Source organism: Urocitellus parryii, chromosome 5 (assembly GCF_045843805.1).
Source record: "Urocitellus parryii isolate mUroPar1 chromosome 5, mUroPar1.hap1, whole genome shotgun sequence".
NCBI classification, from domain to species: Eukaryota; Metazoa; Chordata; class Mammalia; order Rodentia; family Sciuridae; genus Urocitellus; species Urocitellus parryii.
This window is the reverse complement of record NC_135535.1, coordinates 54,785,887-54,801,583: the sequence shown is the minus strand read 5'-3', so window position 1 is coordinate 54,801,583 and position 15,697 is coordinate 54,785,887.

Below are 15,697 nucleotides of genomic sequence, written 5' to 3'. Positions count from 1 at the left end.
TCATAAAAAGCCAGTGTGTGTGTGTGTGTGTGTGTGTGTGTGTGTGTGTGTGTATGTACACACATCTGGTTATATAATAAATTCTATAATTATATAACACTACAATTGTATTTATGGAACCAATTTTTAAATTTAATATCATTTTTGAAACCCTGTTCTCAGAAATCCACCCATTTCCATTGCTGTATAATGTAGCACATTTCTCTTAATTATTCTCTACCAAAAGATATTTAAATGGTCGGCGAGTTTTCACATAATAATTCTAATATAAATGTCATTATACATATCTACCTATAAACTTGTGTGAAACTTTATGTAAAATAAAATCACTTTTATCCTCAAAAGAAAACTAACCACATTTATATATGGAATCTTTTATTAGATCTTGTATAGTCTTCTTGAATGAAAATCACAAATAATTGGTAGATTTACCAATTGCAACAAAGCATGAATATTTTCTTTGCTAATTTATGATTAATTCTCATAAAATATATTACTTTTAAAATGCCATGCTATTTTTTTGAAAATGGTAATTCTTGAATAATGCATTTTCTTTTCCATGTGGTTATTTTTTGCATTGGTAACATAAAGTCCATTTTTCTCATAAATGAAAAGCTAAACACACGGAATCTTATTTTATTCTATTGAAGTTAGTTATTTCTACAAAAAGTAAACATGGTTAGTTTTCTAAGAAATAAATCTGACACTGATCTGTCCACCATTAAACACATACAGCCTGAGATGTGTTGCAAGTCTCTTTTCAAAAGTACAAATATAAACATGTGTTATGTGAATGAAATATCTTGTGTGCATGTGTGTGTTTTCCTCAAATTAGTTATCTCTTTTGAAAGACAAATCTTAATGTACACATATGAAGGAAATAAGCCAGTAAATATGCATATCATAAATTATATTGAAACTATAAATTTTTTGAGAAGACATTTATTTCTTTTATTTTTTTCTTATGGTCATACATGATGTGGAGTTACCCTGGTCTTGTATACAAATACAAGGCTAGGAACATTAGGTCCAATTAATTCTACTGTCTTTCCTATTCCCCTCTCCCCTCCTTTTCCTTTATTTCCCTTTGTCTAGTTCAATAGATTAATATTGTTCCCTTCCCTGACCTCCCTTGTTCTGGGTTAACATTCACAAATCAGAACATTCAGCCTTTGTTTTTTTTTTTTTTGGGGGGGGGGTTGGCTTACTTCACTTAGCATGATATTCTCCAACTCCATCCAAATACTTGTAAACACCATGATTTTATTTGCTTGTAAAGCTGAGTCATAGTCCAATGTATACATATACCACAGTTTCTGTATCCATTCATCTTTTGAAGGAACATAGTTTAGCTATTGTGAATTGAGCTGCTATAAACATTGATGTGGCTGTGTCATTATAGTATGCTGATTTTTAAGTCTTTGGGTACAGACAAAGGAGTGGGATAGTTGGGTCAAATGGTGGTTCCATTCCCAATTTTTTAAGAAATCTCCATACAGCTTTCCAGAGTGGTTGCATCAGTTTACAGCGCCAGCAGCAATGTATGAATCTACTTTTTCCCCACATCTTCACCAACACTTTTGTTGCTTGTATTCTTGATAATTGCCATTCTGACTGGGGTGAAATGAAATCTTAGAGTAGGTTTGATTTGCATTTCTCTAATTACTAGTGAAGTTGAACTTTTTTTTTTGTATATTTGTTGATTGATTGTATATCTTCTTCTGTGAAGTGTCTGTTCATTTCCTTAGCTCATTTATTGATTGGGTTTTTTATTCTTTTGTTGTAGAGTTTTTTAAGTTCTTTATAGATCCTGGAAATTAGTGCTCTATCTGATGTATGTGTGGTAAAGATGTTCTTCCACATTGTATGCTCTCTCTTCACATTACTGATTGTTTCCTTTGCTGAAAAGAAGCTTTTTAGCTTGAATTCATTCCATTTATTAACTCTTGATTTTATTTCTTGTGCTTCAGGTATCTTGTTAAGGAAGTCAGGAACTAATCTGACATGATGAAGATTTGGGCCTACTTTTTCTTGTATTAGGTGCAGGGCATCTGGTCTAATTCCTTAGTCCTTGATTCACTTAGAGTTAAGTTTTGTGCACCTTGAGAGATGGTGACTTAATTTCAATTCGCTCCATATGGTTTTCCAGTTTTCCCAGCACTATTTGTTGAAGAGGCTATATTTTCACCAATGTATGTTTTCAGCAACTTGGTCAAGTATGAGATAACAGTATTAATGTGGGTCTGTCTCTGTGTTTTCTATTCTGTATCTTTAGTCTACATGTCCATTTTGGTGCCAATACCATGCCATGTTTGTTACTATATCTCTGTAGTATAGTTTAAGTCTGATATTGTGATGCCTCCTGCTTCACTCTTCTTGCTAAGGATTGCTTTGGCTATTCTGGGTCTCTTGTTTTTCCAAATAATTTTCATGATTGCTTTTTCTACTTCTATGAGGAATGTTATTGGGATTTTAATTGTAATTTCATTAAATATGCATAAGGATTTTGGTAGTATAGCCATTTTGACAATATTAATTCTGCCTATCCAAGAACCTGGGATGTTTTTCTATGTTCTAAGATCTTCTTCAATTCCTTTATTTAATGTTCTGTAGTTTTCATTGTATACATACTGTCGGAACCGCCCTCCGTCAGAGATTAGGGGAGAGCACTAGACCAGCTAGTGTCTCCAGGGCTGATCGAGATGATGAGTAACCCGGCCCCTGCCAACCCACCTGGCCAAAAATCACACCAAGTCGGGAGTCGAGTCAGCCTTGATGGTGCAGCAACTCAACTTTATTATTTGGGGGTGGATTTTATAGCAGAGGAAAGCAGGAAGTAGAGGAGAGAATAGGCGGGACCCAATAAGAAATAAGCACATCCCTGTTGCTGGGGATTTATTCTAATATCCTGCTACGTTTGCAGAAGCCATATCTCATAACTGTACAGGCATGTATACGGAAGCCACTTCTCAAACTCAAATCGTCACATACATGGAAATATCACGAGACCAGAGTCACAAGACTGTTTTCTCACACACCCGCAGCTCTGTGACAAGTATAGGCCCCAACAATTGTATACATCTTTCACCTCTTTTGTTAAATTGATTCCCAAATATTTTATCTTCTTAAGGCTATTGTGAATGGGGTAGTTTTCCTAATTTCTCTTTCAGAGGGTTCATGATTAATGTGTAGAAATGCATTTGATTTATGTGAATTCATTTTATATCCTCCTACTTTGCCAAATTCATTTATTAATTCTAAAAGTTTTCTGGTGGAGTTTTTTTTTTGGGGGGGGGAATCATGTCATCAGCAAAGAGTAATAGTTTGAATTCTTCTTTCCCTATTTTTATCCTTTTAATTTCTTTCATCTAAGTGCTCTGGGTAGAGTTTCAAGGACTATGTTGAATACAATTAATGAGAGAGGGCATTCCGGTCTTGTTCAAATTCTGAGAGAAAATGCTTCAAATTTTTCTCCATTTAGAATGATGTTGGTCTTAGGCTTAGCATAGTTTTACAGACATTTAGTTATTTTATATGGTACATTTGGTCTTGAAAGTCAAACCATAGATGGAACACTTTGAAAATTAAAGTCAAAAATTTTGGAAGCCAGCTGTGTATACATAAATCTAATATTTCTGAAAAAAATTGAAAAATACACTTTGCTGCATCAGAATAGAAATTCTGAAAAGTCATTTATTAATTTTTCCAAAGAATGTATAAAAAGGCATCTCCAAACAAATGCATTTGTATTGACACCTATAACTTCTAGTTTAAAATGAAAATAGTCTTCTAGACATGAATTTGCCATTTCATTATATCCTACTAAAAATGAATCAAATAAGTAAACAAATCATTTCTTACATTGCCCAAAAGGAGGATCTATATTGTTATCTTTAGAGAATGAAAACAAATATAATTTCCCTTCTTTCAGAGAAAGGAGACCCAAGCTGAATATGGTGATTTACTAAACTGAGAAGACAGAGATCCCAATTGGAGGAGCTTAACTAAGGAAGTGGAAATTTACTTGAAGGAGTATTAGAAAAGAGGAAGCCACAAGAATGAGCACTGGGTTGGGGTAAATTCTAATCTTCAACTAGATGCTAAAGTACATGATAATTGGTTTGGACTTTACTGGGGAAAAAGCAATCAGTAAGGAGTTACAGGATGAACAATTTCCAGAGCTCACCAGGATCTCCAAGATGTTTGAATTCTGATCCTTAAGAGAAAAAAAAAATTAAAGCCTAATATTTAAAAAATTAATTAATGTCTTATATTAACAGAATAAAGATGAAAAAAATCATATGATTACCTCAATAAATGCAGAGCAAGTATTTCAATCGAAACACCCAATTTGAAGAAACTTTCTTTATCTGAGGAAGAGCATCTACATCTACAAAAAATGCAAATTTAACTTCAACAAGGATGGAAGTTAAAATGCTTTTTTTTGGGGTACAAGTATGTAACAACAAATCCCACTATTATGTATAATTCAAACGTACCAGTAAAATAAATAATTAAATGATAAAAAATGCTTTTCTGCTAAGATCAAAAATAAGATATATATTTTATTTATAATCAACATTCTACTAGAAGCCTAAAAATTAAAAAAAAATGTAATGAAGTCAAGAAAAAGCAATGAGATCTACATAGATTGAAAAGAAAGAAGCAACATTGTACATAGTAACAATTTATATATATTGAATATTGTAAAGAAATAACCAGAAAGTACTAGAACTAATTATTGAATTGAGCTGTAATGTAAGCCCATAAATCAGCAAAATTGTAAAAAAAAATTACAAATTATGCATTTCAATGGTGTTAGAATTTTTTTTGAAGGTTAGGAATTCATCTCAAAAAACATGAAGATCTTTACACTGAAAATTATAGCATCACTAAGAGAGTAAAGAGGAACTAAATATATGAGAAAATACTCTATTTTTATGAACTGGAAAATTCAATATGAAGATGTCACTTGTCTTCGAATTGACCTATATATTCAATGCAATTTTGCTGCCTGAAAATCCTAGTTGTTTTATTTTATTGCAGAAATTAATCAGCTGTTTCTAAAGTTTATGTGGAGATATGAAAGACTTAGAAAGACTAAAGTTATGAAAAAGAACAACATAGAATATTTTCCTGATATCCAAGGTCATAATAATTCAGCATGACAATGTGTAACTATAATAGTTACATATGCAGATATATAGATTTCAGAAACTGACTCATAAAAGTATGCTTCTTTTCTTTTTTATAAACACAAAAAGATAATTCTTCAGAAAAGAGGATAATTTTTTTAATCAAATAGTGCTGTATCAATTAGCTCTTTGTAAGGGGAGGAGAGGTCTGGTTCTGTCTAAACAAAAAAATACACTTCAAAAAATTTCACAGACTTGCAAAAATAATTAAATCCATAAAATATATTGAAAAATAACATAGAATAAATTTTTCACCATCTTGGAATAGGAAAAGCTTCTAAAAACAAGATTAAAATAATGATAACCTTCAAAAAAGAATATATATGCACAATTTTTGCATCAGTTAGAGATAAATTTAAATTAAAATGATAAGTTGAGCTTACTCTACTAAAATACCTCTGACATTCAAAGATACTAATATCAAAATGAAGGAACAATCTTCAAACTTAACATAATCATAATACATAAATCTAACAAAAGACTTTTTTATTCAGGATCTAACAAGGCCTTTTACAACTCAATCAAAATTCAAACACTCATTTAAAAATGTGCAAAATATTCAATAAGACACTTTATCAAAAAAGAGATATTACTTGCTGATAAGAAAATTAAACGTTACTCAAGATAACTTATTTCATTCCTAGCCCTTTTTAAATATTTTATCTAGAGACCCTCTGGATGAGTCGTTCAGTGCCTTGCTGCATTGCTAAGGCTGGCTTTGAACTCACAATCCTCCTGTCTCATCCTCCCAATCCATTGGGATGACATGAATGTGCCACAGCGCCCAGCATATAATTGGTTATTGGGGAAATCAAATTTAAAAACACGTAGATACATACTCACTGTATTATCTAAATTCAAATGATTAACATTAAAATTTTTAGCAAGAATATGGATAAATTAAAATTTTTATGTTATTAATATGAATGTAGACTGAAACAATTATTTGAAAACATTTTGCTAATGTTTTTAAAGTAAAATATGAATTATAATATGATCCATCATTATCACATCTTGGTATTTAGCAAGGAGAAATAAAACCATATATTGATAGAAGCGCTTTTATATAAATATTAATGAAAGTTTGATTTATCATAGTTCCAAACTAAAAACAATTTAAGTGATGATTTGTCGGGGCTTTTAGCCCCAGGTTTCATCCTGACCTTTGGGAGAGATGGGGAAAGCATGCCCCAACCAGGATGAGCCAAGAAAGGCAAAGGTCGACTGGCCACTGGCACCCAGCCCTCCCTCGACAGAGGACAATCAGAGGTGCCAGGGATACCAGGCAAAGCAGGATCTCAGTTTATTGAGAAAACACACACAGCTAATATAATGTACAGGAGCCAATCAGGGTAAAGATCAGCAGGGTGGAGAGAGTTCACGTGTATACCCAACCTACAGGCAGTATTGGGAGACATGAGCTGTCCACTCCGCGGAAGCCTTCTGAGCCTATCCTAGAAGTCGTCTGATTTTTTTGTCACCACCCATAGCACTACCTCTTGGCTGATTGCCAGGCACCATCTTAACCACATGTGGTCCCAGGACCAGGAAGCAGGTAGCAAGTTAGCAAGTTAGGTTTCCTCTTTTCTGATGCAACATGCCCCACATGTTACATCATGCCATACATATCCCCCATTTTGTTTTATTAGCAGGTGTTTGCCTTACTCGAGAGTGTGCCTATCTTAGGTTGTCTCCCTCTGGGGATCTTACCCATCCTTGACTACCAGTCTGACTCTTCAGGAAGTTCACCTGCAGACCCAATGGGAAGTCTCAAGGAAGGGAGATGGCTATGGCCTATGAAGAAAACTTTTTGCTCCTGGCTTACATCTGCATATCCTGGTAGGGGCCGTGGCCAACCTCATAGGGTTCCCAGTCAGGGTATTGCTGCTGGACCACCATCAGTTGAACAGCTCTGGCTCCATAAAGGATCCACCTGTTTAGTCCAGTCCGTAGAAAGCTAGATTGCAGTTAATTCCTATGGTTTTCAAGGTCTTCTTGTAGTCTCTTGATCTTGTCTTGGATGATACCAGAGCGATTGGCATAGAAGCAGCGCTCCTACTGTAGGAACAGGTAATCCTTCCTCTCTGGTGGAAGCAGGTCCAGGCCACGACGGTTTTGGTTTTGGAGGACTACTGTAGCAAGGAATCGAGTTGAGATTGCAGGTCCAAGAAAGTGCGGGCAACATGGTGCATATCATCTATCATCTGCTGAGAAAGCTTCCCATCCCTGTGGCCAAGATGAATGCCATGAGGGAGGCAATGAGGAGTCCGGTCACAAACAGGCAAAGCGTCCAGAATGGTCTTTTCATTCATACTTCTGTGTAAAAGGTAACAAAATGTTAATATTATAGCCTGAATAAACCTAAAATTCTCAAACATGCCAACTAATATGTGGTGACAGAAAATGTCATCTGGTTTGGAGGTTTTTGACTAGATATAAGCAAAGGTAATTTTGTAGATATTGAAATTATTGTAACAATTGATGAGAAATATTTACTTTCGGATATATTTTTGTCTAAAACCATCACACTTTATAGTAGAAATGTATTTGATGTAAATTATAACTAAATTCAGTTAAGTTTAAAAGTTTGAAAAAGGAACTTTATATATAAATTTCCAATTAGTAGACTTTTAAAATCACCGTTTAATTCTCATCATGCATACGATAAAACTGGAATGAGAATGATTTTACTCACAAACACTGTTTCTGGGTTTTGAAATAAATCACACAAATGGTGTAAAAATTATAAACTTCACAGACTAGCCATAAACAACTTATAATTTAGTTATATAAACAAACTATTTGTATGATCTGTCTTTATATTTATTCATATTTTAAATTGTTTAACTTTTGCTTTAAAAATGAATGCCACAGAAAAGCATCAAGTATCACAAATATAATGTGAAAAAGGAAAATCAATAAGAAATGAGCAATAGTTGCCATAGATTCACTGATTCCTGAGACAAAAAGAGGGTAGCAGCATTGATCAAGTCTAGTCCATAAAAGTATTGTTATGTCTTAGCAAAGTATGAAGTAAGCAAATTTGTATATATAGCAGAATTCATATTCCAAATAAAAACGAAAATAATGAGTAATTGGGGAAAAGATATGAAGCAAATATTGTCCGTTTTGTCCATTGAAATTTGTACATATAAATTACCACTATTCACTACATATGAGAGTTTATATTTTAAATATAAATTATTTTCATACAAGAATAAAGTGTCTGCCTCACAACTTTAGTAAATGAATCTATTTTAATCCATATCTGAAAACAAAAATTATATTTCAAAGTCCACATTTGACTGGGTGAAGCTCTGAATTTCCTTATATTTGTTTGTTTAATGGCTCTTTCAGCTCATGAGCTCACTCAAATTATGAGTGATGACATGAGAAATGTTGAAGTATCAGACCTAACATAATCGTTTTAAAAGAACAAATTGAGATGCAGGGTCCAAATAAACTCAGTAGTTTTAACCTTGAATTTCTTTATTTTTTCTTCATTAAATGTTAGATAGTCATGGTTTTCCATGAAACTCTGCAAACCAGCTTGTAGAGCAAATAAGGTACTACAAAATGTGCATTGTGTCTGTGCATGTGTGTGAGTGTGAATGTGTGTGGGAGTTTAAAATTATTAAATGACAATTGCCAGCTTGTCACAACACTGTGTATAAAGTTCCAATTTGGTCTCAACTTTTCTCCATGGAATAATGCTTAAAAAATTTTGAAAACATTATTCACATGCTACTGTATTGTTATGCTAACCTATTTAGAGTGTGAAAATAATAAATACAATACTTAAGTTAGCCAAGCAAACTGCCATAAGAGATTTTTTTAAAATTTAATAGTCTGATATCTATGGACCTACTTACCTATCTATGTTTTGTGGAGATCCTAGTGAACGTTTTTAACAGTGTTATAACATAAAGAATCACGTGAAAATCATAATGATTTGTATAATTGTACTCTGGAAAGTTAAAATATCATTGTAGAATAAGTTGATAATAGAAATAATTCAAGTGTAGTAGGTTATATTAACAAAAGATTGTAATTATAAAAATAGATTTTTTTCTTCTACTGACTTGATATATAATGAAAATTTAATCACATTATATTGGTATTTATCATTTTCTTATTTACAGAAGCAAAGTGATAACACAAAGTTTAAAACATTAAATTATTCTATGGAAACTTATGCATTAAATATTAAATTAAAATTAACAGGAATATAAATAAATTTAATAAAATACACAAAAATATTGATTGCTTTTTTCAATGTGGAATCTGAGAATAAGCTGACTCATACTAATAAAATAATAAGTGTACTCAAAATATTACCAGCAGTATTCTAATCTAATAAAACCAATTTTGAAAGTTTCTAAAATATTTACAGTTATGTTACAATTTTAAATTTTCTAAGACTGTTCTAATGACCATCCTGGCGGGAAAAAAAGTAGGTTTTACCATAGAAGCACACTAATAACAGTTAAAAAATTGATATTTTTCCCTAGTCTCTAGATCAATCTATTATTTGCAAACCAGCTCGACACTGTTAGATTTAGCTCCTAAGGAATATTAATTTTTGCCTCTGCTTGTTGCAAAGGTTTATTCATTGTATGGATTAATGCAATACTGAATATAAGGCATTTTGAGGTCCCTTGCAAATAGAATTTTTTATATAGAACTTTCTGAGTATTCACAAATGTTATGCATTGTAGAAACTACATATTCATGTATAATTTGATCCTTGCAGCTCATAAGCCTAGCTTACTAGGTGATGTAAATGTATTGATAGTGTTGCTTTTGTAATTAATTCTAGATCTCAAGAGTTTATAGTGATTAGACTATTAGAAAAGTTTAGTTGGGGGAAGAATGCACGACTGGAAATACACAACAAAGAAATGAGCAAAAAAGAAATGACTTTAGAATTTACATTTAACTTCACAATATTACTTTGGCACCAAGCAGAACTGATAGGAAGAAAGTAAAAGGATGACTCTAAGATTTAAACATCCATCCATAGTGCCCCATTTTCTTTTATTTTTCAATTCAAATATTAAACAGATATATGTTCTAGTTTTACTGTAAATTTTAAAATTTATTGTACCTTTCCCATTTGTACACAATAATTCACTTTTAAGTTTTAAAAGTTACCTAAAATCAGCAAAATAACAGAAAATTGAAGAATGTTGAAGAAAACATTCACTGAAAAATAGGGCTCTGAGTTTCATTGGTTATAAATGTGTCCTTATTGGATGACAGAACAAATCATTCAGAAACAAAGTCAGGAAGAGAGAAGAAATCCGGCAAAGTAGAGAAAGACTGTATTTACCATTTTATTCTGCTGTTCAGAATTGAAGTAACAGGAATAATGCTTCTTAACAAGGTGGATATCTGAATAAATTCAGTATAATTCAATGTTAGACAGTCAGAGTATTGGAGAGACCCAGAAATTCTGGTATTATAAACAGGAGATAAGAAGGAGTAGATAAGAGCCAAACTGGAACCTGTAACAAGGTTATTGGCAGCAGCAGTGTTGTGTCACTGCAAAGAAGAGGGACAACACAAAATGAAGAGGAGACACTGTGAAAAATTTGGGCCTATAACATACATATGTAGAAGATAGTCTGAACTTAGCTGATACCAAGGTGCACAGTGAACTTATGTTTTAAAAGTCTTCTGTTCTTATGAATTCATAAGTGAAGACCTGAGGCTGAAATCCAACTTGAGGAGTTTGTACTGCATCTTGCTACTGTGGGAACACAAGAGATTGGAGCAAACATTGCCACTCTGTCCTGGCTAGTAAATACCATGTGACCAAGAGTGCACCTGGCATATCTGTTTTAAAATAGGCATAGAGAAGAATGGATTCAGGGGGATTTGGGACAGAGAATCAGAGGAGAACAAAACTTATTCTCCCTTTGAGTCTAATAACTCATAAGAGCAGCTGAAAAGGACTGGAAAAAAGAATAGGTGGTCATGATTATATTTGGAAACTGAGCCTTGGAAGTTTCCAAATATAGCCTAGAGACAGCGGGCTAGCTGAAAACTGCCATTTCCCCTCCATTGAGAGGGGTTGGTACCACACACTGTGAATAGAATTCTTGGGATACACTCAAGACCCAACACTATGGCAAAGATCAGGGTGCCCCTGCCCCAGGGGTGTGATTTATTTCTGCTGGAGTAGAGAGTATCCAACAAAGTTCCAAAGTTACATTTAGAGCTAGACTCCAGCCCCTGGAAGTTCCCAAGTAGAACTTCCCATCAGACTCACCCTAGATATACAGCAATCTCAGCTGTCTGGACAAAACTAAAGTAGAAGGTATTTCCACTTACATGCTACATTGTAGTGGTGAGCAGGGAAGCTAACAGCCATTTTAACCAGTGACATTTCCAGGCCATGTCAGCAGGCAGATTGGTGAACAAACAAAAAGAGCATAGGTTCCATAACACCAACCTTTCCTCCCTCTTAAAAGGCATACAGACCAATAATAAAGGGAAAGAAGGACATAAATATGTAGTGAATATCCAGTCCTCTCCACAATTTCAGCCATCTCAAAGGAGAAAATTCTTTCATGACAAAAAAAAAAAAATAATTGTTTTGATTGTACATACTGATTGATTCATATATAGACATAAATATACACGCTTTATACATTTTTTGATATTTTTATTCTTTCTTTCCCTCTAATTATCCTTTTACTTTTTGTTTTATTTTTAACGGAAGAGTGGGGAGGTAATTTTTTTTTTATTTTACTTGTTTGATTTTAGTCACATTACTTTGTGTCCCCTGTCTCCCTATCTCTTTCTCTGTCTCTCTTTTTCATTATCATTCTCTTCCTCTTTATGGTCTTCATGTACACTACCACTCTCCTGCTTTCTTTATGCTTACATTTTGAAGAGTCTATCTTTTGCCTTCCTAAGCCATTTTCTTTTCTCTTGAAGAATGCTATTTTAAACATCCTTTTAATCTATTTAGTTTATCCCTTTGGGGAATGGGTGTATCAGAAGAATCCATAATAGAGTAGCAAGTTCCCTAGAGGGAATTAAAATAGCAATTTCACAGTGGCAAACTGAGCCCACAGAGTTGAGAAGAGTGAAGTTACTTTCACATGAAATTGGTGATCTGAGTTCCGAGTTAAGGAGCCTGGCTTACACTGGAGGGTGGGGAACTGAGATCAATTAAAGTCAGACCAAATTTGGTGACCACTGAGTCACCTCTCCTAAGCCTATGAGGGTCTGGAGGATAGGATGATACATTTCACATAATTTTCCACCAACACATTAACTGAGGCTCTTAGAAGGAAAGATGTAATATAGTTAGCCGGGAAGGAAGGAAGACTCCCTAATATATTTAACCATTTTGAGTAAGAGTTGAGAACAAACAGACTGCACTATATTTGAAATGCCTGAAAGAAAGGACTCTATTTCAAAAACCTCAGCAAGAAAAATAAATATATTTCTTGGTAGATGGTGAAGGGAAACTAGGCAATAATTCTTACCTCCTCTGTAGCCCAGAATCAAAGCAGTAAGAGAACAATTGGCCAGAAAATCTAATTTATTTTAATAGCAATTTTATGTTCTGTAATGCCTTACTCCTCAACCTAATCAAGAACATCATCTCATTTCTACTCAGATCAGTAGACTTCTGGAGAATATCCACAATGGCTTTAAAGGTTTATTCATATGTAGTTTTGTTCTGAAGTGGTTGAAATTACTGAGGCCTAATGTCTCCCCTCAGAGTAGTGTTAGATACTGGACATAGCAGTGGGTACACATTGATTGGGATTATTGAAATTTAGACATCCATATATCCCAGTGCCTGTAGTAAAGAGAAAGAAACTCACTAAAAGGTCCCCTATAAAACAATAAAAGAGATAAACATCCCACTAGATGAGCAGAAATACTAGTGACACAAAAAAAGCCAGAGAATAAAATGTCTCCAATATTTCATAACACTTCAATAACTGGCCCCATAGACCCTACAATGGAGGAAATGAAGGGAAAACAATTAAGAAATTAGACGGTTAAAATGTTCAGTGAGCTAAAAGATCTAAGGAATTAATTAAAACAGAAAATACAGGAAGTTAAATAACACTTCAATAATAGATATTCTCAAAAAGATCCAAAAAGAAATTTCAGAAATGATAGACACAATAAATGAAACTGAAAATTCAGTTGATAGTATCACCAAAAGATTAGACCACATAGAATAAAATTTTTCATGCCTTGAAGATAAGGGATAGAATATAACCTTGAGATCATAGTCACATAATGAGAAATAAAGAAAATATGAGGAGAGACCATGATCAGAATATTTAAGGAAATGTGGGAAAGCATTAAGAGACCAAATTTGAGGATCATTGTAAATGAGGAGGGCACCCTGATACAAAATAAGGGCATCTACTATTTTTCAGTGAGATAATATCAGATTAGTTTCTAAATATTGGAAATGAGATGGAAATCCAAATATAGGAGGCATTCAAAATCCCACACAGACAAGACTAAAAAAGATCCTCTATAAGATACATTATAATTAAAATGTCTAATACACAGAACTAAGATAGAATCTTAAAAGCCTCAGGAGAAAAGCAATAGGTCTAATATAAAGTTAAACCAATACAAATTACCACTGATTTCCCAGTGTAAACTCTAAAATTCAATAGAACTTGGAACAATATATATCAAGCCCTGAAAGATTATAATTGCTAGCAAAGATTGCTAAGTCCAGCAAAGTTATCTTCATAATTGAAGAAAAAGAAATAAAAACCTTTCAAGATAAACATTTACTAAAAGAATTGATGACTATTAAGACAAAACTACAAAATATACTTAAAGAAATATTCAAGCAGAAGACATTAAAGACAATTTCAGAGCCAAAAAATGGACAAATCTCATCAGAAGTGTAGCTAACAAAAGGAGAATCAAATCGAGTCTGACTGAAATAGTAGAAATAGATTAAAATGTCAGTAAAAAATAATCATCACTCTATAATCACACCAAATGTAAATGATATGTATTCCCCAATTAAAATACATAAACTGGCAGAGTTCATTGAAAAGAAAGATATAACAATATGCTGTTTACAAGACATTCACCTCATATGCATAGAAAGGAGGGTAGAAGGATAGAAAGGAGATGTACCATGCAAATGGAGGCTGACAGCAAGCAGGAATAGCTACTCTTAAATCCAGCAAAGTTCACTTCAGATAAAAATTATTCAGAAAAGATGAATAAGGTTACTTTATATTGGTAAAGGGAACTATGCAGAAAGAAGCTGTAATGATAATACATATTTATGCTTGAAGCTTCTAGGCACCTACTTACATAAAAACACCCATTCAGGTCACCTGTTCAACATAAATATTCAGTTAGAACCCAATACAATAATGCTAGATGATGTCATCACATATCTCTAACCAATAAATAGATCATCTCTAACATAAACTAGGTAAAGACTCTTCAAACTAAATAAATACTATTAATTGAATGAACCTAACATTCATCTATAGAATATTTCATCCAAAAAGAACCAAATTTACTAACTTCTTAGCTGTTCATGAAACTTTCCCCAAAATAGACCATATGTTAGGATGCAAAGCATGTCTTGGCAAAAACAAAAAATTGAAATTATTCCTTGCTTCTTATCAGAACATAATAGATGGAAATTAGAAATCAACAGCAAGAAAAATTCCAGAAATAATTTCAGATCATGAAGATTCAACTATATATATATTGAATGATGGAGTGAGTTGTAGGAAAATAAGGGAAAATTAATGCTTAGAAAAAAAAGAGAGCAGAGATAAACCTATCAGAAATTCAAGGACACCTTCAAAGTCTTAGAGAACAGTTTACAATATAGAGTAGAAAAGCAGGAAGCATATCAAGAACATTTCCTATATTATGAGATTATTTCTGTTTAGAATTAGAACAGAACTCTAGTATATGATATGATTATGAGATTTTGAATATTGTGAGTCCCTAAAAGCTAGGCAAATAAGAAAAAACAAAGGTGGATATCATTACCTGCAACAATCTGAAGTTCAGAAATAAGCAACCCAGGAAACAGTTTCAAAAAAACAGACATTTGAGGTCTTGGGCATTTATAGTCTAATTGTCTGAAGAAAAGTATGGTGTGAAGGAACATTTACTAATTTTGGATGCCTTAAGCATAGTTTTTAGAGCAATGAATCATTTGACAAAAATAATTTTCTTAACTAACAAAGAATCTCTGCATTCCAGGAATAAGTTTAACTGTTCTACATGCATGACACCATAAAATTACATCAGCCTATAAAGTATGTACTATTAGCAGCACCATCCTTATGGGGAATCTGAGGATTAGATACATTAAGCAAGTAATTCAAATTATATTGTCAATAATAGAGTTAGAATATAAGTGCAGGCAATAGAATCTAGAGAATAGAGTTGCTAGGACACAGATAATTATAAACCCAAATATGGCATGTTAACATTCTGAATATTTCAAGTTAAAGGAAATT